The sequence below is a fragment of the Chenopodium album genome, chromosome 4 (assembly GCF_948465745.1).
Source record: "Chenopodium album chromosome 4, dcCheAlbu1.1, whole genome shotgun sequence".
Taxonomy (NCBI): Eukaryota; Viridiplantae; Streptophyta; class Magnoliopsida; order Caryophyllales; family Amaranthaceae; genus Chenopodium; species Chenopodium album.
Window position 1 is genome coordinate 51,696,727 of NC_137837.1, and position 25,743 is coordinate 51,722,469.

At 41.1% G+C, this 25,743-nt stretch overlaps 1 protein-coding gene across 9 annotated transcripts in view; it reads left to right on the plus strand.

Annotated features, from left to right (window-relative positions):
• Window positions 1-24,052: 24,052 nt before the first annotated feature.
• Window positions 24,053-25,743, plus strand: part of LOC145629133 (serine/threonine-protein kinase BLUS1-like) — a 29,093-nt gene continuing 27,402 nt past the window's right edge. For 4 of the 9 annotated variants that reach the window (XM_081681652.1, XM_081681656.1, XM_081681659.1 and 1 more), the window contains exon 1: window positions 24,055-24,216. The gene's annotated coding sequence lies outside the window, so the exon portion shown is untranslated. Of the gene's footprint in view, window positions 24,217-24,582; window positions 24,698-25,743 lie in introns of all 9 variants that reach the window. The other 5 variants (XM_081681653.1, XM_081681657.1, XM_081681654.1 and 2 more) reach the window with 3 other exon arrangements.

Consider the following 25,743-nt stretch of genomic DNA (forward strand, 5'->3'; position numbering starts at 1 on the left):
AGGAATGACTTGACATATTCTGTGTCGACTATTAAGTTGAGTGTATGTCTTTTTAAACACATGAGTGTTGTGAGTTTGGGAGGGCATTGTTCACATTAAAGGGGTTGGGATGAAGAGCGATCGAGTACATCTTATACTCGCCACATAAATGAGAGTTGAGTGTGTGAGTACTAGTCTTGAATTCTGTTTTGGGTGTTTTTGTCCCTCGGGAGAGTTACAACATGAAGACTGATCCGGGATGAGCTGTACCTGCAAAACAAACGGAGACACCTGTTGGGTGGTGCTCCGCCTCCGACGATCAAGTTAGTAACTTGAAAAGGAATAAAGAGTACGGAAATTTAGGTGGGTATCTGCTCGGATTCCAAGCTCAGGTGTTTCTCTGATGTAAGAGAAGGCAGGTGTATTAAATGATAAAACGTTCTGTCCTCAAAGTGAGGGGTATCTCCCTATTTATACGGTCTTTGGGAGTTGTGCCCCTGATTAGGTCACTGAACCCTAATCATTGGTGGGCTGCGCCGTTTTGCGGCATTCTCGGGATTTGGGCCTGAAGGCCGACTTTTTTCCCTTCTTTTCTGGAGTGACACGTGTCGAGCAGGGATTGGTCCACTTTGGGCCATCCTGAGGCTGACACGTGTCATCCTCTGATTGGACCACGTGGCGGGGTAAAATTACCCTAAACATTTGCCCCTCACAGATGTGACGTGGCACGCCACGTGGCATCTGTGACACATGTCACGCTCCGGTTGGCGGTAATTTTACCGTTACAAAGTAACTGTTCACCTTCTGGGTAAATTACGGAAATGCCCCCAAATTTACCCTCTATATATAGTTGTTTTACCCTCATAATTTTGTACGTTTACAAAAATTTCCAAGAGAGAAAAACTTTGAGAAAGCAGAAGTCACTTGTTTGAGTCAGACGTGAGCAAGAAAGCTTGTTCTTCAGCAATACAGCCGGTCCCGCCTACATTCAGATACCAAATCGAAAGGTACCGTCTCTGTCTCTCTCAACTCTTTTCTTTTTTCACCGCTTTTACATATTTCTTGCAATAAATGGATGCATCACCAATACACACGGCACGACCTAGGTTAGAGTCCAGCCGGTCACCAGGGTCGGCTGAGTCTAGGACTGGGAGTGCCGGCTCGGGGTGTTGGGACCACCCTTTGCCATGGATTCCGACCAGTTATGTGTCTATGCAGGACACCATGGCTCGGACAATGCAGACGGCCACGAACCCGAATTACAGAAGCGAAGGCTCAGGCGGCCAAACGCCTGAGGGAGAAACGTCTGGTCAGGGAAACCAGACGGCTCTGGAGAGATCCCCTCCGCGCGCCCCTTCAACCCCTGCAGACTCTTTTTTGGAAGAGTGCGACCAAGGCGGCGACGAGGCCGCCTCTGCCCCCATAGACCAAAGCGAGGGGGAGACGGAGAGCGACAGCTCCGCCTCTACCTCCGAGAGCAGCGATGACTTGCCCCCTTTTCCGGATAGCGAGGAGGAAGAAAGGAAAAAGTGGAGTGAGAAGGACGATCCTTTCAGCATCCACGTCTCCTCCAAGGACCGAATCCAGATGGGGGAGAACTTAGAGAACTTTAAGAAAATGCACCCGCTTGGAGACGGGTATAAGATCCGGGTGCCGCCTGAGCTGGGCACCATTGCTTGGGGGGATGATCAAGAGAACGCCAACAGCTATTTTGGCTGTTATGAGGCGGCGTTCAAAGCCGGCCTTCACTTCCCCCTTCACCAGGCGGTGAAGGCAATTTTGAGAGGCTACGGCCTTGGGCTCTGGCAACTTACCCCCAACTCCTGGACCAACATTCTGGGGTATGTTGCCACCTGCGAGTTCCAAGGGCTTAACCCCGGCTGGGAGGCTTTTGCAAGCATGCATTACCTCAGCAGAAGCCCAGGCGGCTGGAGAGCGTGGTATACTCTAACCACACAGCCGCAATACATGATGACCTTGGACAAGGTCTCAAAGTTTGATGGCTGGAAGCACAGGTTCTACCTGATGTCAGCCCCAACCAGACGGGAAAATTATGAATTCCGTCTGTATAATAAGAAGCCTGACTTGTTGGGCAGGAAATGCGCTCTTCCCCGGATCCCAGAGGAAGACTTTGACAAAATAATCGAAGCAGACTTTTTCGGCCTCACAGACGCAACTCTGTCAACCGGGGAAACAATAAAAGTCCCTAAGAATTGGATTCCCAAGAGCGCCTGGTTCAGGGATGAATGTTTCCTAGCCGCCTGCGGGCTAGGGCACATGTTTAATAAACGTATGCGCCTGGGTTCACACCGTCTGTAGTATTTTTCTATCGGAATTGATTTATGATTCTGACCAATTTCTTTCTTTTTGCAGAAGAAGCGCTAAACATGTTGCAGTCGGAGAAAACCCCCAAGCGGTCTTCTGCGACCATCCGCAAAGATCTTGCGGAGAAAGCAGCGGCCGAGCTCAGGGCCAAGGTAATGAGCGTCTGACCCTTTCTTAAGTTTATTTTATAAACTGTCTTGCCCGGATACTAACCTTGACTTGTTTATTTTCACAGGGGGGATAAGTTGGGAAATCGTTTGAGAAGAACCTCAAACGGGCTAGAGAGGAGGCCCCAGCCATTCTTAACAAGATAAAAAAGTCCGCCTCTACGTCAACTCCTGGCGCCTCAGCCGGGGCTAAGACGATGCGGATAGCGGGGCGACTCGAGAAGGTAGGCGGCAGCCTGTGCCTTGATCTTGTCAACCCCTCAGCAGCCGCGGGGTTCACCACGCCTGCAAGCGGTTCCCGCTTGGCCGGCTCTGAAGGTAAGAACCCTTTTGAATCCCCGCTTGAGCTGGGGTGGCCTTTACGGGTGAAATCTCACTCCCAACAGACGTCATCCTCAGACGGTCGGCAACAGATAGGTGCTGCCTTAGTTTCGCATTCATCACGTATTGATTGTGGTGCAGATCAATCTCCCCGCTGGCCAGACGTCCAGAAGCACGCTAAGGCCATGCTGGATGCCGTCCGGAAGAGGGATAAGGACAATATCCCTGGGATAGAGACGTTCAATCTTGAACGCATTCTATCCCTTCTGGCTGAGGTAAGAAACTTGTCAATTCAATGTTATTTTTTCCAAGTAATTATCCCGCCTATAATTCTTATACCGCCTGCTTTTTGCAGGCCATGCTGCGGGTGGACGGGCTCAAACGTCCTTATTCCCGCAAACGGGAAGAGGTAAAAAGGGCCAAAAAGTCCGCCATAGACGCTGATAATATTGCTTTCCACTCAACTATCGTAAATGAACTTGAAACTAAAGCAATAATTATGACACAAGCGTCTAAAATCCAGCAGCTGGAGCTAGATCTGAAGGCGGCCGACCAGCGAGTAACGGATGCTGAGACGGCCAAGAAGGGGGCGGAGGAGGCCTAGAAGAAAGCAGACAAGAGCGCCAAACAGGCTGAAGAGGCGCTCAAGAAGACCCAGGCGGACCTTGGCAAACTGAATCCCAAGGTTGAGAGGCTGGAGAAGGATGCTGCTCAAGCTCAGAAAAACTTTGCAACAACCCTGGAGGCGGAGCAAAACCGCCTTGTTGCTGAGAGTGATGCTGACAACGACGCCCGTATGAAGATTGCTTGGGCTGCCTTGTATCCAGACGCTGATTATAGCATCTGGACAATGGCACACAGCTATGCCGAGTACGTGGTGTACTTGAGAGAGCAAGGCGAGCCAGAGCCTGCCTCTTTTGAAGCCTGGCTCAGCAACAATGAGCCGACCGCGCCTGAGCTTCCTGGTCCCGGCGAAGCGCACCAAATTCTCTCAGATGATGAGGAGAAGGGGGAGAACCAAGAGGCTCCGTCTGCAGGCCAGAAGTGACCCCTCAGCGGCAGTATGCCAGTCTTTGCTTTTTTAATTCTTTTTATTCAGCGGTTGTATGCCAAAACTTGCTTTTTCCGGCCTGCGTGCCGAGTATTCTTGTATTTACCGGCTGTGGAGCCGTGTTAATTAACAATTTCTTTCTTCCGGACGGGGTCCGGTTAACATTTGATCCATTACAACCATTTGGTTGGATGGACTTTTATGAATTGCACCGACTAAGTCGGTTTTGATTATTTTGCATTTGAATTTTTAATTTTTGCCTATCTTATGAAAAGCATGCGGCGATTCTTTGCCTAACTAGTCAATAGTCTGGCTGTCCTTGCCCCTAGACGGCTGTGTGATTGGTTTCAATTGGAGCTGGTTGATTGACTTGAAAACGTCTGATGCTGCAAAGAGCATGATATGTTTGTAAGTCAATCAATCATAGTAGTGATTGCCCCAAACCAAGTGCACAGCCGTACACTAACAGGCGTTTCGGTCACTATCCAGATGGCTTATGTCCGTCTTGGTAGAGATTTTATAGCCATTGAACTCTTGCCCCCATTGGGGTGAGGTGCAATTTTTGGAATAAATAACCTAAGTGAGAACTTCAGCCGGTGACCGACTGATGCCTATGGGCATCCGGTATTTAGGAACTTATTCGTTCTTCGTAGGTTATTTTGGTCAGACGGCTATGAGTTGACCAATTTGGTCGTTCAATTTTTGCCGTCTGCATGGATACGTAGAACCGACAGATAATCTGTTCTCTGCGACGATTGCACCCGGAGGGGTGTCGCCGGACGCCTTTGTCCATGTTGGGACAGGCGATTTTATAAAAAGAGCAACCATCCGGCCATTTTATCCTCTGGTCTTGTTTGAGACCGGTTGTGTAGCCACTAAACGTTTTTGTGCTTAGTTTCTTAATCAGTGTTGAATTTACACTAAGTATCGAACTTAGTTTTTTAAGCAAACGAGTCTGTCTGGGTATTACCCAGATGGACAGGCAAATATTTGATCATGCTAAGTATCAAACTTAGTTAGATAAATGGAGAATCCGTCTGAGTATTACCCAGGCGGATAGTCAAACAGTTGAATAAACAAAGTATCCAACTTAAATTGGAGAATCCGTCTGAGTATTACCCAGGCGGATAGTCAAGCAGTTGAATAAAAAAAGTATCCAACTTAAATTGGAGAATCCGTCTGAGTATTACCCAGGCGGATAGTCAAGCAGTTGAATAAACAAAGTATCCAACTTAAATAAACAAGGGATCCGAGCATTATCCAGGCGGATAAACAAATGTAACCTTCACTAAGTATCGAACTTAGTTAGGTAGATGGGGAATCCGCCTGAATATTACCCGGATGGATAGTCAAACGATAACTCAAATTTGCAAACAAAGACTTAATCTTCAATAATTGACTCATTGTTTACAAAAAGTTACCTTCTCAGAAGTAGTACTTTTTTAGATTGTCTACATTCCAAGTTCTAGGCAGGCGCCTGCCGTTTGGGGTTTCCAGGCGGTAGGTGCCGTCCCTTACTTCTTCATAGATCCGGTAGGGACCTTCCCAATTTGGTGTTAGCTTTCCCAATTCATTGGCCCTACCGGTTGCCTCCATTTTTCGTAACACTAAGTCGTCAACTTTCAAAGGACGCTTGTGTACTTTTTTGTTGTAGGCTCTAGTCATTCTCAGGCGGTAAATTTCATGACGCAAGGCGGCATTGCCCCGGCGTTCTGGGAGTGAATCCAATGCCAAGCGCATTGCTTCCCAGTTTGCCTCTTCATCATACAGCATGACTCTGAGAGTCGGCTCGTAGTGTTCGATGGGCAAGACGGCTTCAGCACCGTAAACCATGAGAAATGGGGTTTCACCGGTTGCCCCTTTCGCTGTTGTCCGGATGGCCCATAGGACATGGATTAATTCTTCTGCCCAAAAGCCACCGGCTCTTTCTATTTTCTTTTTAATGCCGTCTGAGATGAGTTTGTTAAAAGCTTCAACTTGGTCGTTTGCTTGGGGCCGGCCAACAGATGCAAAATAACTTGAGATCCCCTGATCTCCCAACCAAGTTTTTAGCTGAGGCGTCTCAAACTGAGGACCATTATCAAATACCATAGACATGGGTACCCCGTACCGGGTGATAACATTCTTCCAGATGAAGGAAATGACGTCTGAGGTCTTGATGTTTTTAACCGCCTCAGCCTCAACCCACTTGGTGAAATAATCCACAGCCACTAAGATATAGCGTTTTCCGCCTGGGGCAGGCGTGTAAGGACCTAGAATGTCCATCCCCCACTTTGCAAACGGGATTGGGCTGTGGATGGCCTTCAGATCAGTAGCCGGACGATGAATAAGTTTTCCAAACTTTTGGCACTTGTCACATTTTTTCACCAATTCCTTGGCGTCTGCCTCAAGAGTGGGCCAAAAGTAATGTCGTTTGGCTCTGACGGCTAGGGACCTGCCGCCTATGTGAGAGGCGCAGAATCCCGAGTGCAAGTCTTCGAGAACTTCTTTCCCCTTTTCTGGGGTGACACACTTCAACAAAGGCTTCAGAAACCCCGCCTTGAAGAGTTCTCCTTTTTTCAACTCGAATCTTGCAGCTTGCTTTTTCAGGACGGCTGCTTCCTGTGGCGAATCAGGAAGTGTGCCGTATGAGAGATAGGCCCGGATGCCATCCATCCAGGTAGAGCTTCGGTCCAGAATTCCAACGGGATCCTCATAGATGCTTCTTTTTTCAAGAACTTCCCAGAAGACTGACCGAAGCGTATCATGGCAGGCGGAAGATGCCAGCTTTGACAATGCATCCGCCTGGTTGTTTTCCGACCTAGGCACCTGATTCAGCCGGAATTCCTCAAGTGCCTTGGTCTCTTCTTTGACTGCCTGAAGATATTTAATCATAGCCGGATGGGTAGCCTCATAACTTCCCTCATACTGGCTAACAACCAATTGAGAATCAGAGTAGGCGTCAATTTTCATGGCCCCTATCGCCTTACACATGCGTATGCAGGCTAGCAGGGCTTCATATTCCGCCTCATTGTTAGAGGCCTGAAACTTGAAGCGTAGTGCATATTCAAATCTGTCTCCTTCAGGAGACTCATAAATTACGCCTGCACCACAGCCGGACTTTGTAGAGCTCCCATCTACATACACTTTCCAAACCTGATCAAGGTTATCCGGAGCCACCGGACGAGTCATTTCTACAATGAAGTCGGCAAACGCCTGGCCTTTCACTGCCTTTCTTGGTTCGTAAGTGATTTCAAGGCTTTGCATTTCAATAGCCCATTTCAACATTCTCCCGGATGAGTCCAAGGTAGACATCGGCCGCTTGAGTGGCTGGTCCGTGTAGATCACCACCGGATGTGCCAAAAAGTAAGGCTTCAATTTTTTGAATTCCATATACAAAGCAAGGCCAAATCTTTCAACCATGGGGTACCGGAGTTCAGCATTTTTAAGAACATGGCTAATGAAGTAAACCGGGAGCTGCACGCCGTCTCGCCCAGTAAGGAGAACGGCACTGAGGGCATGGTCTGAGACGGCTAAGTACATGTACAACGTCTCCCTAGGCAAAGGACTGACCAACCTAGGCAGAGAGTGCAAATGCTCTTTCAACCTCTAGAACGCCGCCTCAGCATCATCCCCCCATTCAAATCTGGTCTTCTTCCTGATTGCTTGGAAGAAGTAGAGACATTTGTCGCCTGACCGGCTGAGGAACCTCCCCAAGGAGGCCAGGCAACCAGTGAGTCTCTGGACTTCCTTGACAGAACGGGGTGACTTCATGTCTATCACCGCCTGTATCTTTTCAGGGTTAGCCTCTATCCCCCTTTGATCAATCAGGAATCCGAGAAACTTCCCAGACTCAACACCAAAGACGCATTTCTTAGGATTTAACATAACCTTATGCCGTCTGAGGGTGGTGAATGTTTCTCGGAGATCAGTAAGGTGATCCGTCTGCTGTTTGGATTTAACTATCATGTCATCAATGTACGCCTCCACATTCCTCCCAATCTGATTAATGAAGACCGTATTAATCATCCGTTGGAAAGTGGCAGGCGCATTTTTCAAGCCAAACGGCATCACAGTATAACAAAATAGCCCCTGATCAGTGACGAAGGCCGTCTTCTCTTGATCTTTCTTCCACAAAGGTATCTGATGGAAGCCGGAGTAGGCATCCATAAAGCTCATCAAGGCGTGACCGGCTGTAGAATCGACCAGACTGTCGATCTTTGGAAGCGGATAACTGTCCTTTGGACACGCCTTGTTGAGGTATGTATAACCAACACACATGCGCCAGGTCCCATTCGGTTTCTTAACAAGGACCACATTGGCCACCCAGTCGGGAAAATTACAGGGCCGGATGAACCTGGCGTCTAGCAGCTTTTTAACTTCGGCAACTGCCGCCTGACTTCTTTCCTCGCCGTGATTTCTTTTCTTTTGCCGGATGGGCTTCTTTTTGGGGTCCACGGCAAGTTTGTGGACAGCAAGATCCGGGCTGACGCCTGGCATCTCCTCCACTTCAAAGGCAAAAATGTCTTTGAATTCCTTCAGCAGAAGGTGCAAGCTTGCACCCAAGGTAGCATGAGCTACCGTCCCAACCTTAACAGTACGTTCTGGACGGCTGTCGTCCAGAACGAGATCAATGCTTTTGCCAGCCGGTTGGGGACGGAGCTCATCTGACCGTTCACCGGTCAGTGATTGCTATTTTTTCTCTTTCTTCACCTCCACCAGCAGGGGAGCCTTTCTTTTCTTCCCGGCTGCTAATGGGGCAGGAGCTGGGTCGGCATCCTTGACGTTGTCAAGGTCTATTGGTTCCTGTCCGCCTGGGGTCACAGTATCTCGGACGACTGAGAGATAGCACTCTCGGGCCGTCTTCTGATCCCCATTCAAGGAACTAACAGAGCCGTCATCCCTCTCATACTTGATGAGCATGAGAGACGAGATGATTAGGGCCTTGGCTACGTTGAGGGTTGGCCTGCCAAGGATGATGTTATAGGCGGTCAACTCCTCAACGACCAAGAATCTGACGACCATATGTCGTCCCTGGCCTTTCTCTCCCAGCCGGATGGGTAAGTCAATTCTCCCGGCTGGGTAGACCATCCCACCCCCAAAACCAACCAAGGGGTGGGTGACCGGATGCATGTTGCCGACGTTGTATTTCAGCTTTTGCAGGCACCGGAGGCTGATGATGTCTGATGGGCTGCCGGTGTCTATAAGGATCCGTCCAACCAGCTTGTTGGCAACCTTACATTCGATGACCACCGGGTCATCATGCGGGCGGCGGACGCTGCCCCTGTCTTTCTCAGTGATCAACACGTCTGGGAAGGAGGAGCTGGCTTCCGCCTGTTCATCATCATCTTTGTTCATCTTTCGAAGATGGCTCTTGGTGCCCCGGATGGTAGGGCCACCACATGAGAACCCGCCTGCTATGGTGTAGACCGGCTCCTTGTCGGTATCCGAACTACTAGCAGGCTGGGGGTAGTCTTGGAGGACTGACCCTTGTTTTTCTTTTTTGCCCCGGCTGGGGACTTAGAAATGTAGGACTTTAGCAGCCCTTTGTCAGCCAGACGGTCCAACGCCCGCTGAAGACTAAAGCAGTCGTTGGTGTCATGGCCAACTTCCTCATGGAACTGACAAAATTTATTTTTGTTCCGTGACTAGACAGAACTCTTCATAGGATTCGGCTTCTCAATGGACAGCCGGTCCTTTACCTCCATGAGGATGGAGTTGCAATCTTTGTTAAACTCGTACTTGGGGACGTACGGTTTAAACTCTTTCTTTTTCTTCTGGGACGGTTGGTCAGACTCAGTAACCGCCCAGACTTCTTTTCTTTTCTTGCTCTCTTCTTTATTTTTGGCCGGCTGAGCTGACCGGCTGACTTTCTGTTTGTCGGACTTCTTAGAGTCCGGCTGGCTACCAGGCGAGCAGAGGTCGGTAGCTTGAATGTAGCTTTCCGCCTCCCTGAGGGCCGCCTGTAGGGTGAAAGCCCCTTTTCTGACGAGGTCGAACTTAAAAGTCGACCCGTCTCTCAGACCCTTGAAAAAGTCTGTAAAAGCTACCTCGTCAGACAGTCCTTGAATCTGAATTCTTATCAGATTCAACCGCCTGACATATGAGCGCAGCCCTTCTTTCTCTCCCTGCTTAACAGTGCTCAAATCAAGGCTTGTTTTCTTAGCAGGGATGTTCATTGAGAAGTTGGAAGCAAACAGAAGGCAAGCTTCCTGAAGCTGTCTATGGACCCGGCTGGCAGGTTGCCAAACCATTGTTGGGCAATGCCCTTCAATGTAGCCGGGAAGCATCGACACCAAGTGGCATCATCCAACCCCTGCAGATACACGAGGTTGGTGTAAGCCATGAGGTGGTCTTCCGGATTGGTGGTGCCATCATAGGTACCAACCAACACATTCTTAACCTTGGACGGTTGTGCCGCCTCGGTTATCTCCCGAGTTAACGCGGAAGGTTGTTCACCCAGGCGCAGCAGACGAAGCTGCCAGTCCAATGGTTGGACATTTGGATATGCCGCCTGACCCCCAAAGAAGGCCGGTTGCATGAAGTGAGGAAAATACTGCCCGTAAGCCTAAGTAGGCACATACGGGACAGCTCCAATCATATAAGGGCCAGAATGGACGGTATTACCGCCTGTCTGACTCTCATGCAAGGAGGGTGCACTCCCTGCAGAAATGTTGTTGAAGCTGTCTGGAAAGTTCGACGTTGAAGCCGACTCAGACAGCGATTGATTTCTCTTCCGGTTAATAATTTCCCGGGCATTAAGAGTTGATTTTTTACTTCTCACCGGCTGTTGGGGCCGGCGAGTGTTATTTGTGTTCCTCCCAGGAAGGAGAATTTTAGACCAATCAATGGTCCCGGCTGCCTTCTCCTTTGGATGAGGAGTAGGTTGCCGGTTTCTGACTGACTTCCCCTTCTCTGGTGGAGTCTTCTTAGCCGACTGACCTTTACTTGGGCCAGCCCGACTTTTGGTGATCAGCTCTGTAATTTCACCCTTGAAACTAGTCATGAACCTCATGAGTTCGTCTCGGATGACAGGGGCTGATCCTGCTGCCGTTTGGGTTGCCCCTTCCGGCTGCCCAGTGGGTCTGCTCGGACCCGCCTGGGAGGCGCCCCGCTCCAGAGTCTCTCTGGGCCGGATGCGCTTGACTCTGAGAGAGCCGTCCTCGGCTGTAGAGGTTTCGACCTGAGGATCCTCATCCTCCTCATGGTCGGTAAAGACTTCTGGGTCTTCGCCCAGACGGTTAGGAGGTACAAACTCTTGAACCATCTTCGAGGTACTCTCCCCACAGACGGCGCCAAATGTTTTGGGTGTTTTTGTCCCTCGGGAGAGTTACAACACGAAGACTGATCCGGGATGAGCTGTACCTGCAAAACAAACGGAGACACCTGTTGGGTGGTGCTCCGCCTCCGACGATCAAGTTAGTAACTTGAAAAGGAATAAAGAGTACGGAAATTTAGGTGGGTATCTGCTCGGATTCCAAGCTCAGGTGTTTCTCTAATGTAAGAGAAGGCAGGTGTATTAAATGATAAAACGTTCTGTCCTCAAAGTGAGGGGTATCTCCCTATTTATAGGGTCTTTGGGAGTTGTGCCCCTGATTAGGTCACTGAACCCTAATCATTGGTGGGCTGCGCCGTTTTGCGGCATTCTCGGGATTTGGGCCTGAAGGCCGACTTTTTTCCCTTCTTTTCTGGAGTGACACGTGTCGAGCAGGGATTGGTCCACTTTGGGCCATCCTGAGGCTGACACGTGTCATCCTCTGATTGGACCACGTGGCGGGGTAAAATTACCCTAAACAAATTCTATATGCTCTTGTGGTTTGCTCTATTTGACAATTGTTAGGGAGGACGAGTGATTGGATGGATGAGATTGGTTGATGTTGATGCATGTCTGTCGGATTTTCCTTGAGTTGGTTGTTCTTAATTTTGACTATTTGGGGTGAGGCATGTATTTATATATTCATTGATGAGATCTTTGCTTAGGGACAAGCAAAGGTTTGGATTGGAGGAGTTTGATATGTCCATTTTATATAGTATTTTATCCCCGTCCCTTGGTCATAATTGGTAGTGTTTTTGGCTTGTTAGAGCCACTTTTATTACTAATTTGTGTTTTTTAGTGTTTTCATAGCTTTGGTTGAGTTTTGTAGGGAATTGCACTTTTGGAGCATTTTCCTGGGATTTATTGGAGCGACTACGAGCATTGGAGGAGCACGACCATCTTTCATAGCCTAAGGTCGGTTAAAGTCATCAAACTGGTGATTAAGGGCTCAACATATGTGATACCAGGGCATTTGGACCAAGTATTCAAGACCCGAAGAGAAAATCCAGATTGGGCCGAAGGATCGGAGCCCAATCAAGAGTCCAAGATAGCCCAAGAGCTTCGCCCGGCCAATTTGGTCTCGCCCGAAGGCACGCCCGGCCGGGCGGGGCGAAAGAAGAACGAAGCATTGCTTTTCCCGAGAAGGTCTTATGATAGCAAAAAGGCGGGCCCGATCGGGCGGTGTTTAGAGCGTCCCTAATGAGATTTAGAGCGTCGTTTAGTTGTTTTAGTTTAGGAATAACTTGCTTAATATAAATACGATTTCGTTAAGCAAGTTTAGCACTCTCTTTTAATCTCTTTTAATTCTCTTCTCTTAGACTTTCTCTCTCTACTAAGTATTATTTTCTCTCTCTATAACTCTATACTTTGTTCTAGATTCAACTCCTTATTTACGTTAATTTCGGTAACAATTTCTTCTCTATTAATTTCAGTATTTTATTTCTTTTATTCATCATGTCTTCTTTAATTGCTTTGTTTAGTTTAGATTTAATTATGCGTGAGTAGCTTTCTTTCTAGGGTTTATGGGGATCCATAAATAATATGAATGGGTAATTTATTATTGTTGATTGTTAATGCTTGATTAATTTCCTATTGATTGATTAATGCTATGCAACTAGACATGCGCAGGTCTCTTATGTATGAGTTTAGCAATGTTAATTCGAGATTCGAGAGATAAGAATTGATATTTAGGCTTAGTTTCAATAGGCAGGTTAATTTATAGATGGTTAAGTCGAGATTCGAGAGATGAGATTTAATACCGGTAGATTAATTTTGTGATTGTAATACGTAGCGAAAGCCTGATCTGGTTAATTGATGCATTGATGATTGATTTTCATATTTTACCCTGGAGTATTATTTATTGGTGAACCTATGCCCTAGGTCCTTTATTCATTGATTTCTCTTTACCCTTAATCTTCGTAGTTTAGTTTCCCTTTCTTAATATTAATTTGTTACTTAATAATTTAGATTGCTTTAATTAATTAAGAATAGAAAGACCAATTTCCCTGTGGATTCGACCCTACTTCCCTATCTGCATTAGTTAGAGGATTTAGGAATTACTTTTGATTGGGTGATACGACTTTAGCCTGTCAGACACGTGTCACCACCTGGTTGGCCCACGTGGCTTGGGTAAAAATTACCCAAAACAGCTATTGTCGTGGAGTGATAAAAAAAAATCACCTAAAAGTTTCATTTTTTTAGGGGGGGGGGGTTGTCAATTTCTTAATTGTTAATTTATGAGGCACGAACAATGCGTTTTTAATCTGTAAAACTAAATATACAAATGAAAAACCTATTCAGACTAATCTCAAAACCACCCTAACTTAAAAACTTGATCAAAAGCATCATTTGTTCTGTTATTTTCATCAATTTCATTTTTAATGTTGGAATTTGCAGAGTTGTTTGAGGCTAATTTCAGTGGTTGACACTTCACACTTCATTCCAATAGCCAAAGGTACTTTCTTCTTATTATGCAAATCAATTTTTAAAATTATAATGCATATTTCCTTTTGGGTGTTTATGTATTATGAACAAATCTACGTTTACTCTGTATAGTTGGTTAATCTCTCATTGTCACTTTTGATCAATTTCAATTATAGCTCAATTACCACCTTTTCATGCATGTGATTACATTTATTATTACTAAATCAGTTTCTGAGGACTTTATAGAAGGACTTTATAATTCTAGCTCATAAGTTACAACTACATAATTCTAGCTCAACCTGCGTTGTTTATGAGGACTTTATAGAAGGACTTTATAAAAATAATTTCATTGCCATGATGGTTGAATTTTTACAGGGAAACTAAACAAACGAAGCTTCTCAACTCTAGAAAGAACCTTATGCAAGGAGAAGATGCAGAAGAAAAACAATTCCCAACAAATAACAAAGATGCATCACAAAATGAAAAAAAAAAAGAGACATAGATAGAGTATAAATGATTTACTTGATAAATAATATATCCTACTTGTAGGGAATATTGATGAGTGTCATTTACGGCACTCATAGGGTAGTGTTTTAGGATATTTTCACTATATTTTTCATGCTTTTCTTTTACCATTTTGGTCATTTCTCCTTTAGTTTCTCTATTTCTTCTTTCTTCGTGTTTTACTTTCCTTTATGTGCTTTTCTTCGTGTTTTCCTTTTATATTGCTCTTTTTCTCTTCTATTTTCTCTCTTTGGTTTCTTTTGTAGGTGCCTAAGGATTTAGCTTTGCAAAGGATTCAAGAGGAGCAAAAAGAGTCAAGCAAAGGAGTTTAAGTCTCATGGGGAGGGCTTAATTGGAGAGGGCGCTCCGCTTCTTCTCATGGTCGCGGGCGCGGAACCTGAAGGCCTCGGGCGCAGGTTATATGCATCATTTTGGTGATTTTGGGAAGGAATTTTCCGCGCCCTAGTCGCGGTCTAGCCGCGCGCGGGCGCGGAGATTTTGGAGAGGCCGCTCCAGATAGAGAGACCGCGGCCCCCTACTTTGCCTGGAACAGGGCATCTGCCGCGCCCTGACCCGCGGGCGCGGGCTACAGTACCCGCGGGCGCGGGTTTTGCCCAAATTGCCTGCGGAGTTAGTTATGGGTTCCGTACCCATTTTTGCGTGTCCGCGGAGTCTTCTTGGAGAAGGCGTGGCCGATCAATTTTTCTTCTTTGTCTATATATACTCTTGTAAATCCTTTGGAAGGCCAACTTTAAGATAATATTTCATTTGCTTAGTTTTTAGAGAGAGAAACTAGAGAGAAAGTAGAGATTGTAATCCTTAGATTTGATTTGATTTGTAATTTAACATTGTTTCTTCAATCAAGTTTGTGATTCTTCTTCATATCAATCAAAGTTTGTAAGATTTCTTTCCTTTGAATTTACTTCAATTGCAATTTACTTTTATGCTTGAATGTTTGGTTTTGATTTTGATTTAGTTTTGAGAATTTGTTGATTGATTGTATTTCCTTTTGATTTAGCTTGAGATGAATATGTTTGTTATTTTGGATTTCAATTTCACCATGATTAGTGAGTAGATTAGTTGCTAGGGAGAAGGGGAAGCATGCTTGATTGATGATTTTTGCTAGTTGATGATCCTTGACTGATTGAATTGTTGCAATTAAATTGGTTGACTAATGAGTCTATTTTATGTATATTTTTATTCCCCGTCCCACGGTCATATTTGTGCTTATTTGAGCTATACGGAGCTATTTTTACTACTAATATATGTTTTCTAGTGTTTTTGTAGAGATATTATTATTTTGTAGGAATTTGCGGAATTATGATGATTCCCTAGCTTATTGAGCCACTACGAAGACATTGGAGTCGGACCGTATTTTATGACCAAATATTTTAAGCCCAAGACCGAGTTAGAGGAATTTAGTTCGGTAATTAAGGGCTCAATTAAGCGCGTAGGCTACGAAGGTCCAAGTTACTAGCATGAGTTCAAACAAGTATGATGGACTACATTTATTATAATGGACGAATTAGTGAACAAAAGAGAGAATTAAGGCCTGCATTTGATGGCCCAAGATTGCAAATCAATGGACCAAGAAAATCCAGCTGTTGGCCGTTATTTTAGCAGTCTCGATCTATCGGACCAAAGCAAAGTGGGTTGCTGATCTTGTAATTTGAGTTATTGTATTGGGGTAGGAAAGCAAAGTCGATGGACTATTTTAACTGAGGATTTGTTTATAGTGGAGTTGGAGGAGGATTAGAATTTAGAAGTTGATTTAGTTTTAAACTCATTTTTCCTATCCTATTTAAGGAGGTAGTACGTAGGTAGTTAGGCAAGTTTTTCTTACTTTAGTTTTTAGACTTCTCTTAGTTTTCTTTTAGCTTTGTTTCTGTTTCTACTCTTCGTATCAATTTTATTATTTTGTTTTCTTTTTACTTTCATACTATTATTCTCTTCTCTTAATTCTTGCATTTTATCATGCTTTCTTTAATTTCTTTGTTTAGTTTAGTTTTTATTATGTTTGAGTAGTTTAATTCCTAGGGTTGTGGGGATCCATGAATCATATGGAGGGTTAATTTATTATTGTTAATTGTCAATGCAAAATTAATTTCCTATTGATTGAATTAATGCTATGTGACTAGATTAGGCCTGATCTTTTATGCATGAGTTTGACAATATTGATTCGAGATTCGAGAGATGAGAATTGATGTTTAGGTCTAGTTTCAATAGGCAGGTTAATTTATAAATGGTTAAGTCGAGATTCGAAAGATGAGATTTAATACCGGTAAATTAATTTTGTGATTGTAATACGTAGCCAAAGCCCTTTATGATCTGATTAATTATGCATTGATGATTGATTATTATGTTTTACCCTGGAATATTATTTATTGGTAAACCTATGCCCTAGGTCTTTTATTCATTGTTTCTCCTCCTACTTTTATTCTTTTCCACTTATACTCTTAGTAGTTTAGTTTCCCTTCGATAATAATAATTTGTTACTCTATAATCTAGATTATATTACTCAATTATTAGGAATAAAAAGACTCGTTTCCCTGTGGATTCGACCCTACTTCCCTATCTATTTTAGTTAGTGGTTTTAGGAATTACTTTTGATGAGGTGATATGACTTTAGCCTGTCATTGACATAGCTGTGCATGTGATTAATTAGACTAGGAGTGATCAACCTATAAGATTAATCTAGATTGCATTGCAAATTTCAATGACACGAACACTTGATTTGGAAATTGCTTTAACTGATTGAATTTGATTGTAATTCTCCTTGTTAGGCATTCATAGTGAACCCTAGTGTCGTTTATAGGAGATAACCTTTGAATTCCTTTGATTGCAACTATTGTTTGTCCCTTGCAATGTTTGAATCAATTGGGTGATCTATCAATTAGCATGATTGTTAAGCTTGCATGTGAAACCTATATCCCTAGTGTTTAGCTATTTGATTGAATTCTTTGAATTGTCTTGATTCTTGTTTTCTTAGTTACAAAGCTCAACCATTAATATTTCTTCAATTTAGCTTAACATTAGACTATAGCATAGCTTCGATTCATTCCTTTGGGTTCGACCCTTAGCTTGCCTCTATAGTCGTATAAGGTTTGTTAAGCGTTTACAAATTTAGTTTGACCAAGGGAGAATTAGATGACGACCTAGTTCCAACCCTTGTCAAATATTTCAAGCATTACCCCAAACTTGAACCCCACTGTGATCATACACTTAAGCATGGTAGCGTCCAAAGGGAAGGAAGCTAGAGCAAAAGAGTCGCCAACAAGTTTTAGGAACTTGTAAACCGTTCACTAGGTGAAGGTTACACCCCTTAACGATCCAGGAGATCGTCAACTCCAATAGGTCTGGAACCAAGACTGGAAGTTCGGGGATGAAGGTACAAATTAATCCAATCTAAAAGAGAAAGAACTCGCCCTAATAATAGGCCTCTACTGTAACACCCCAATAATTCTCTCTTAAAACCTGTAAATACCCTGAAGAAAATCCAAAAGAATTACTGGCGTGCTACCGCCACGTGTTCAAACGTTAAGGCTTTATCAAAAAATAGCAGCGGAAAAACTAACTCAGTTATAAATAAGTTTCAAAACCAATAACCAAAACCAAATTAAATCATACAACTTGGAACCATTAAGGTCCTTATTCAAAACCCCACAAAAGTAGTAAATAAATAAAACCAGATTTTAAATAAATTCAAACATATAAAAAGAAATAAACTGCGAATAATAACCAACTCTCTACTCAAAATCCCACAACCATGATGCGAATGCTGCATATGTAAGAACCTGTGGTTAATCTGCTCCCCAATATTACAAGTGTAAAAATTGGATCGTCACAGGGTCATTGAAAGGCGAAGGCCATGACCAAAGAAAGACACACAAAGCACACAATCAGCAAAGCTGAGTACATACAAGCTGTGAAATAAAATAAGAAATCCCTAACAAGCTAATCAATCATAAGCATCATTAAATTATAGACTCAGCACATGACTCAACCATCAAATTTATTAAGACTTCACTAGTTAATATTAACTAACTTATTTATTTATTTCATTGGATTTAGCAATAGACAAGGTTGTCCAACCCATGTCCCATTTGGAACATCAATAAAAGAAAAACCCCATGCCTCCTTTCGGAAACATCAATAAACATCCAACGACCACGGGCGCGACTCCGTGACCGTAGTTAGTATGAGATCTCACCTAACTCCTAGTTTTAGAAAAATAATATTTGAAATAGGAGACTCGTAGATCAGACGGCCTCGATAAAAGTACACGGCTAATACCCCATGTACCCCAACCCCTGATTGTCATTACTCCAGAAGTGCACCAATCTAGAGTTTTATTGCTCATCCATCTTGCACTTTACGTGATTTACAGGTTTAGACTTGGTGATGACTCATATGCATAACAATGCAAACATTCTAAACACAATTCAATCAAACAAGACAAGTTTCCAATTTCAATTCTTGATTTATTAGTGACAAACAACACTTATTATTTATCTCTTTACTACCTCAGTGTATAAACACCTTGAGTGCATAAGGCACCCCAAAACCTTAACCTCGTCTTATAAGACTTGAATTCTTCCTTTCCTCATCCTGTTTGCATAATCATGAATGAGTAATAAATTAATCTTTACACCAATCACATACCTTTGCCTCTAAGCGCACCTTGCATAAGTAGAGCACAAATAATACTTGCAATATAAAATAGTGCACATCATTTGAAATTCACTATGTATAACCAAACAATTTAACTCAGTCAATCCTATACATGATACTAAGTTCTCGATCCATCCTTAAACATGCACCTACAAGCAAGGTTTCGTAACTTGTATGTACCTTGAATAATAAACGAATTGGTATGCCACTTTACTATCTAAAAATCACCTTCTATAAACTCCTCTCCTAAACCAAACAATAACATCTCAATCAATACCCAATCAACCAAATTTACAGCAATACTAACTTACTTTAAAACCTTCAAAATCCAAATCAAACAACACTTTAAAACCTTCCCTTTAGTTAAAATTAAAGGCTTATATATAGTTCTTTAAATTTTCTTCATAAAAACCTTAAAATACACTCTTATACATTAAATTACAGCAAGTTTAAAGTTTAATAAAAAATCTGAAAATTATTTAAAAACCCCTAATAATCTCCCTTTTTAATGGGTGATTAAACCCTCTTTATAAAACATCAAAAGTAGTACTTAGAAAATATTTCCAGCACTTAAACTTCAATTAAAACATATATTTATACTTAATTAACTTTAAACATAATTAATTTTAACAATAAAACTCAAGGATAATATTTTAAGTATAAAAAAAAAAACTTTGTTAAAATAAAAAAAAATTGCCCGAAAATCATATTTTGAGGCTGTATTTGGCCACGAGATGGTGGTACTCACTACCAAAGGTAGTGAGTATTTCTTAAAACATTGTTTCCACATGGAAAACACTACTTTTTTGTCAAAATCGAATGAGTTTAGAACCTGATCGGGATTAAAACGGGATTAATATTAACGAACGTAAATCTAAAAATTAAAACACGAATTTACATGTTCAAAATAATATGGAATTAAGTTAAACTAATCATTAGTTATAATCACCAAAATTTCAAAACATCATTACTATAAAAGCCCTAAATCAATTGTTCATAAAAACCTTAAAATCATGATTTTCAATAATTAAAAACCCTAGGTTATAAAATTTACAAAATCTGAAAATTATGACATTATAAAATCTGAAATTATAAAGTTTAATCATCAAAATACAACTTGATACTAATTAAATTACTTTCAAACAAAAAAAATCAAAATCCATAAATCAATAATTATAATTATACAAATTAATAAAACAAAGGAGAGAGAAAATAAGACTAACCTTTTTGTGTGGAAAATTTTTGGGGATTAATGGAGTATTTATAGGAGAGAATGTTGTAGGGTAAGTAAGAGGATTGTGCCTCATAAAATTAATGGGCCAATTAGGTAAATGAAATGGACTAGGCTTTGTTTGTATGATCATGAATTGTAGAACATAGGTTCATAAAATAGTTTGTGCTAAAATAATTTTCGACCAATATTAATAATTTGAAACTTTTGTAATTAAATTCCGGAAAAGTACAAATAAATATTATAAATAAAATAAAATTTCATTTATAAAATATTTAAAAATACGGGGGATTACATCTACTTTATTCTTCTCGTATTCATGTGCGCTTTCTGACTAACATGCAATCAATAGGTTCACCCTAAACTTGTTTACTCTATGTTGGTTGAATATTAATGCACAAATAAAACCTATTATTGGGGATCACTTGAATTATAATCATATTATCCTAAATAAGATTATTAACTATCTTATTAATCATGATTACAAATTCTCTTTAAACATGCATAAAAGGCGTGATCAAGCAATAACAATAAATATCAAGCAACATAATAATAAATAACAATAATTATAACAATCATAATTAAAATAATCATGTTAAAGCATAATATAGTAATAGCAAGATCCTAGACATGATACTAACAAGATTAATAACAAATCCTAGTATGTCACTAAACAATCAAAGATCAAAGCTTTAGCCCTAACATGATACTAACATGGTATTAAGAAAGAAAATAGAAGCATCATAGAAATTATAATTGATTTAAGAAACTTATTCATTACCCTAAACATGATACCAGGAAAAGCATCCTAACATAATACTCGAAATCAAAATAACAACCTAAACATGATTTCTATATCATAATATCAATTAAAGCACTTACTTGGATGCCTCGTACCTCTTTCTAATAACAAAATACACGCGTTAGTAACTTCAAGAAAAATATAAAATTAAAGAATTAAATTAAATAATTGAAATAGAGATTTGGGACCAAACCCTTAGAAATACCAAACCTTTCACTTCTAGGGCGAAGGCAACTTCGAACTTGGCTAAGTGTGTCTAGTGCTAATGTATGAGGAATTGTGTTTGTAAAAGGCTAGGCTAGAAAGAGGGAGAGAGAGAATAAGCTTTAGCTTAGAGAGAGAGAAGAGAATTAGAGAATTCTGGTTATCGAAAAACAGAGGTCCAGGGACCCTATTTATAAGAAAATAGTGCGAAATTAATAGAAAAGAATTAAAGTTCGAAAAGGAATAAAACAGGCCTCTGTCGCCAGGCGACGATTTTGTCGCCTGGCCAAGCGACAAACCTGTCGTTTGGCAATACAAGACAGTTTTTACGGATTTTGTTTTTATCATATGTTTTGATCCAGAAGTCCAAATAAGTCATATAATATGTCGTTGGAAAGCTCTTGAAGTCTACTTTCCAACCCAATTAAAATCAGATTAAAATCTTTTGTTGATAAAAAGATATAGCCGAAATAGTGAAAGGGTGTCAGTTTTGGATAGAGTTTCGTATCTCATTCATATATTTTTCGTTATAGCTCGGATTTAAAATTATAATATATCATTGGAAAGATAATTTCAAGATCTATGCAACCATATAAGATTTGGATAAAGATTATGAGTGATGTGTCCAATTTATATAGTGTTTTACCCTCATCCCTTGGTCATAATTAGTAGTGTTTTTGGCTCTTTAGAGCCACTTTTATTACTAATTAGTGTTTTCTAGTGTTTTTGTAGTTTTGCTTGAGTTTTGTAGGAAATTGCACATTTGGAGCGTTTTTCGGGTTTTTCATGGAGCAACTACGAGCATTAGGAGGACACGACCACCTTTGAAGCCCAGGTTTGGTTAGATTCAGTGATTAAGGGCTCGGTGTGTGATGCCGGGGTATTTGGATCGAGTATTTAAGACCCGAAGAGGAAATTCGAATTAGGCCGAAGAATCAAGCCCAATCGAAGTCCAAGCCTCGAAGAAGAAGCCGGGCCCGATCGGGCAAGCTTGCGCCCGATCGGGCGGGCGCGCAGAAGACAGCACCAGCAAGAAGGCGCGCCCGATCGGGTGAGCACTAGCTCGATCGGGCGCGGCTGCCTAGGAAGATCGTGAAGAAAAAGGCAGGCCCGATCGGGCGGCCCTTCGCTCGATCGGGCGCGTGTTTTTGGAGCTGAGGTTTTATTTTTTAATTAGGATTTGTTTTAGGGATGTTTAAGTACGATTTTTGTACGTAATTTTGATTACCTTCTCTTTTAGACTTTCTCTCTCTACTTAGAATATTTTCTCTCCCTTAAATTCTCTCAACTTTGTTCTTAATTTCATTCCTTAATCCAGATTTCTTTTGGTAACAATTTCTTCTCTTTTAATTTCAATTATTTTCTTTAATTCTTGCATCATGTCTTGTTTTATTGTTTTGATTAGTTTAGATTTAATTATGCTTGAGTAGCTTTATTTCTAGGGTTTATGGGGATCAAATAAATAATATGAAGGGGTAATTTGTGATAGTTGATTATCAATGCTTGATTATTTTCCTATTGATTGATTTAATGTTATGCAATTAGGTTTGGCCAGATTTAGTTGTATGAGTTTAGTAATATTGATTCGAGATTCAAGAGATGAGAATTGATGTTTAGGCTTAGTTTCAATAGGCGGACTAATTTATAAATGGTTAAGTCGAGATTTGAGAGATGAGATTTAATACCGGTAAATTAACTCTGTGATTGTAATACGTAGTGAAAGCCCTTTATAACCTGATTAATTGATGCATTGATGATTGCTTATTATGATTTACCCTAGAATATTGTTTATTAGTGAACCTATGCCCTAGGTTTTTCCTTCATTGATTTATCTCCTATTTTATTCCCTTCCTACTTTTACCTTTAGTTGTTTAATTATTCTTTTACAACAAATTTGGTTACTTGATAATTTAGATTGCTTCTAATTAATTAGGAATAAATTGACTCCCTGTGGTTCGACCCTTCTTCCCTATCTACATAGTTAGTGGATTTAGGTTTTATTTTTGATTAGGTGAATACGACTTGAGCCCGTTAATGAGGCACGAAAATAATATCTTAATATATTCCATTTCGTACAAAACAAGGATTCTCAAAAGGAGTAGTTTTTATTCAATTTCAAACTTTTTGAAACATAATTATCAATCCTAACTCCATTAGGATTTAAGAGAATCTTCTAGAGTATTCTAGAAGACTATAATCAATCCTAATAGTTTTACGAATGATAATTAATAATAGGTCCTCCTCTATATCATCGGGCCGTATGTAAGAACCAAACCGGGCCCAGTTTAGTATTTTGGCCATAACTTTCTCATTATTCATTGGAATTGGGCTTATAATATATCGTTGGAAAGGTCTTTTCAACCCCATCCAACTACACTATTATTGGACCCATATCATGGACCAAACTAAACCGGAATGCACGTTTTTCATAAATAGGGTAAAAAAAGAAATATTTTCAAAAACAGAAAGAAGAGATATTTTAATAAAAACATCCTTATCACTAGACTTTTCACACTTTCACCTCGTTCGATAATCAAATGACATGAAAGATATTCATCACTGGGTTTGGTTTTGGGGAGACACATTTGGGTGTCTACACTACTGAATGTAAAAATTAGCAATCAAGTATGGTATTGTTAATTACTCTAATTATTACTTATGCATTTACATGATTTTATTATTGCTATTTAATTTTCAATATATGTGCTATTTATAAATGAAAAACTTGCAAATTATAGGTACATAATTTTAGCAAGACAACATAGTGGAATTAAATAAAATCGTCACACACAACAACTTATTAACTAACTTTGTGGAATATAAAGTAATATTTTAAAAAAAACTATAAGCTGAATATCACAATATCTACAAACAACAAAGAAACAAAAACACGGGGCATCGTCCGGGTCACTAACTAGTTTTCAAATTTAAATTGAATCGGCTTGCTAATCATTCAACTCGTTATAAACCAATTTGTTATTTTACGAAACTGATAAATCCAACCCGAAACCGACCAGTTAACCGAATTGACATCCGTACCGGCTTCAAGGCTCCAACGGTCCAACCCATTGAATTGCTCTGCCTATAATTCTCAAATGTCAACAACTCAAAAAGGAAAAAAAACCCGGATGAACGTAGCTATACCTCTTCCTTCTCTTTCTCAGTTCTCCATTGAAGCGCCTATGATGTTCTCCATTGAAGCGCCTTCTAATACCTGTATCCCCCTTTGAAGCAGCTTCTGAGGTAAGTTGGTGTTTCCTTTTGTAACCATCGTATCAATATCACAATCTAGGGTTTAATTTAATTTAATTTAATTGTCAGTTTAGTTAGTTTAGCGTTTGGAAATCTGAACTATTGGTTTTAATTACTGAGATTATGAAAGATTATAACCAGCGATTATGTCGTTAATAAATAAAATTATGAGCCTAATTGATGATTGAATCAAATATGCCTTTTCTTCCTAACTTATGTGATAATTGAATCAAATGTGGTTGCTAATGTATTGCAGAACCCTTTAATGTTAAGATCGAACTATGAAATAAGAATTAAACGTAGTTTTTCGAGCTTACTTTGATAATTAAGTCAACTTTGGTTGCTAATGTGTTGCAGGCTTTGGTTTATACTCTTTAATGTCAGGACGAAACCATGAAAATGGACCTTTTTTCCCCTGGGCAGGGCAGCTGCCCCACCTGCCCTTGCTCAGGGATGGGCCTGCTTATATAAGGTGCAAAAGCATTAGGCATGTGAGAAGACACTTGTATGTTACAGATAAATGATTTGTAAAATCTTATGTGACAAACATGATACACTGATATGGGTCATAAAATAAATTACTGAGCTTACTTGTTTCCGAAAATGAATCTAATTGTTGTGCACAATGAATTAATGAGCTAACACGTGTTGCATAAGTCAAGGCACATTATAAATTTTGCAGCTAGTCTATGCCCGATTTGGGAATCAGAATAGGGTTCTTCTATTATTCATGTATGTAAATAATATACTAGTATTCCTACATTTTCACAATACCTAAAACTATAGTTTACTTAAATATAATAAGGAAGAACCGAAGAATAATCCAACCTTTGTCCGATTCTTCCAAAATAATCCCACCCTTTAATTATTCTAGAATAAATCCAACCTATAGGGGTATTATACTCGTACAAATCTAAATGACTGATTACATAAACAACACGCTATTTTTTTTCCCTTTTCCTTTTTAATCACATTATTAATATAATTAACTTATTTTTCATCCCTAAAATGAAATTTTAAAAAAAAATGCTCTCCCTCCACCACTACCAAAATCACCAATCCACCATCCACGCGCCTTCACTGAAGCTAACTCCAAACCCAGCCACCATATCCAACACTCCCCCACCACCACTCTCCTTCCTTGAAAAAAACAAAAACCCATATCACCACTTTAGCTCCCCCCCTCCCCCCGCCCCGACCTCACAACCCAACATGGAATTCACCTCCGAATGCCTCTGCATCACCGTATGCGCACCTACCCCTCTGCCCTCAAATCCATGGAGACAACCACCTTTCCCCGAAAAAATCCAAACACCAACATTGCTATCGCCCCATGGAATCCACCCTAACAACCCCAAAGACCATATCAATCCCCCTTGGAAACCAACCAACCCAAAAATAGAAAGAGAGAAGAAGAGGAGAGAGAACATGAGAAGGCAGGTTAGGTAAAGAGGAAGTGGCGTGGTGGATTGATGGGGAGGAGAGAGAACATGAGAAGGCAGGTTAGGTAAAGAGGAA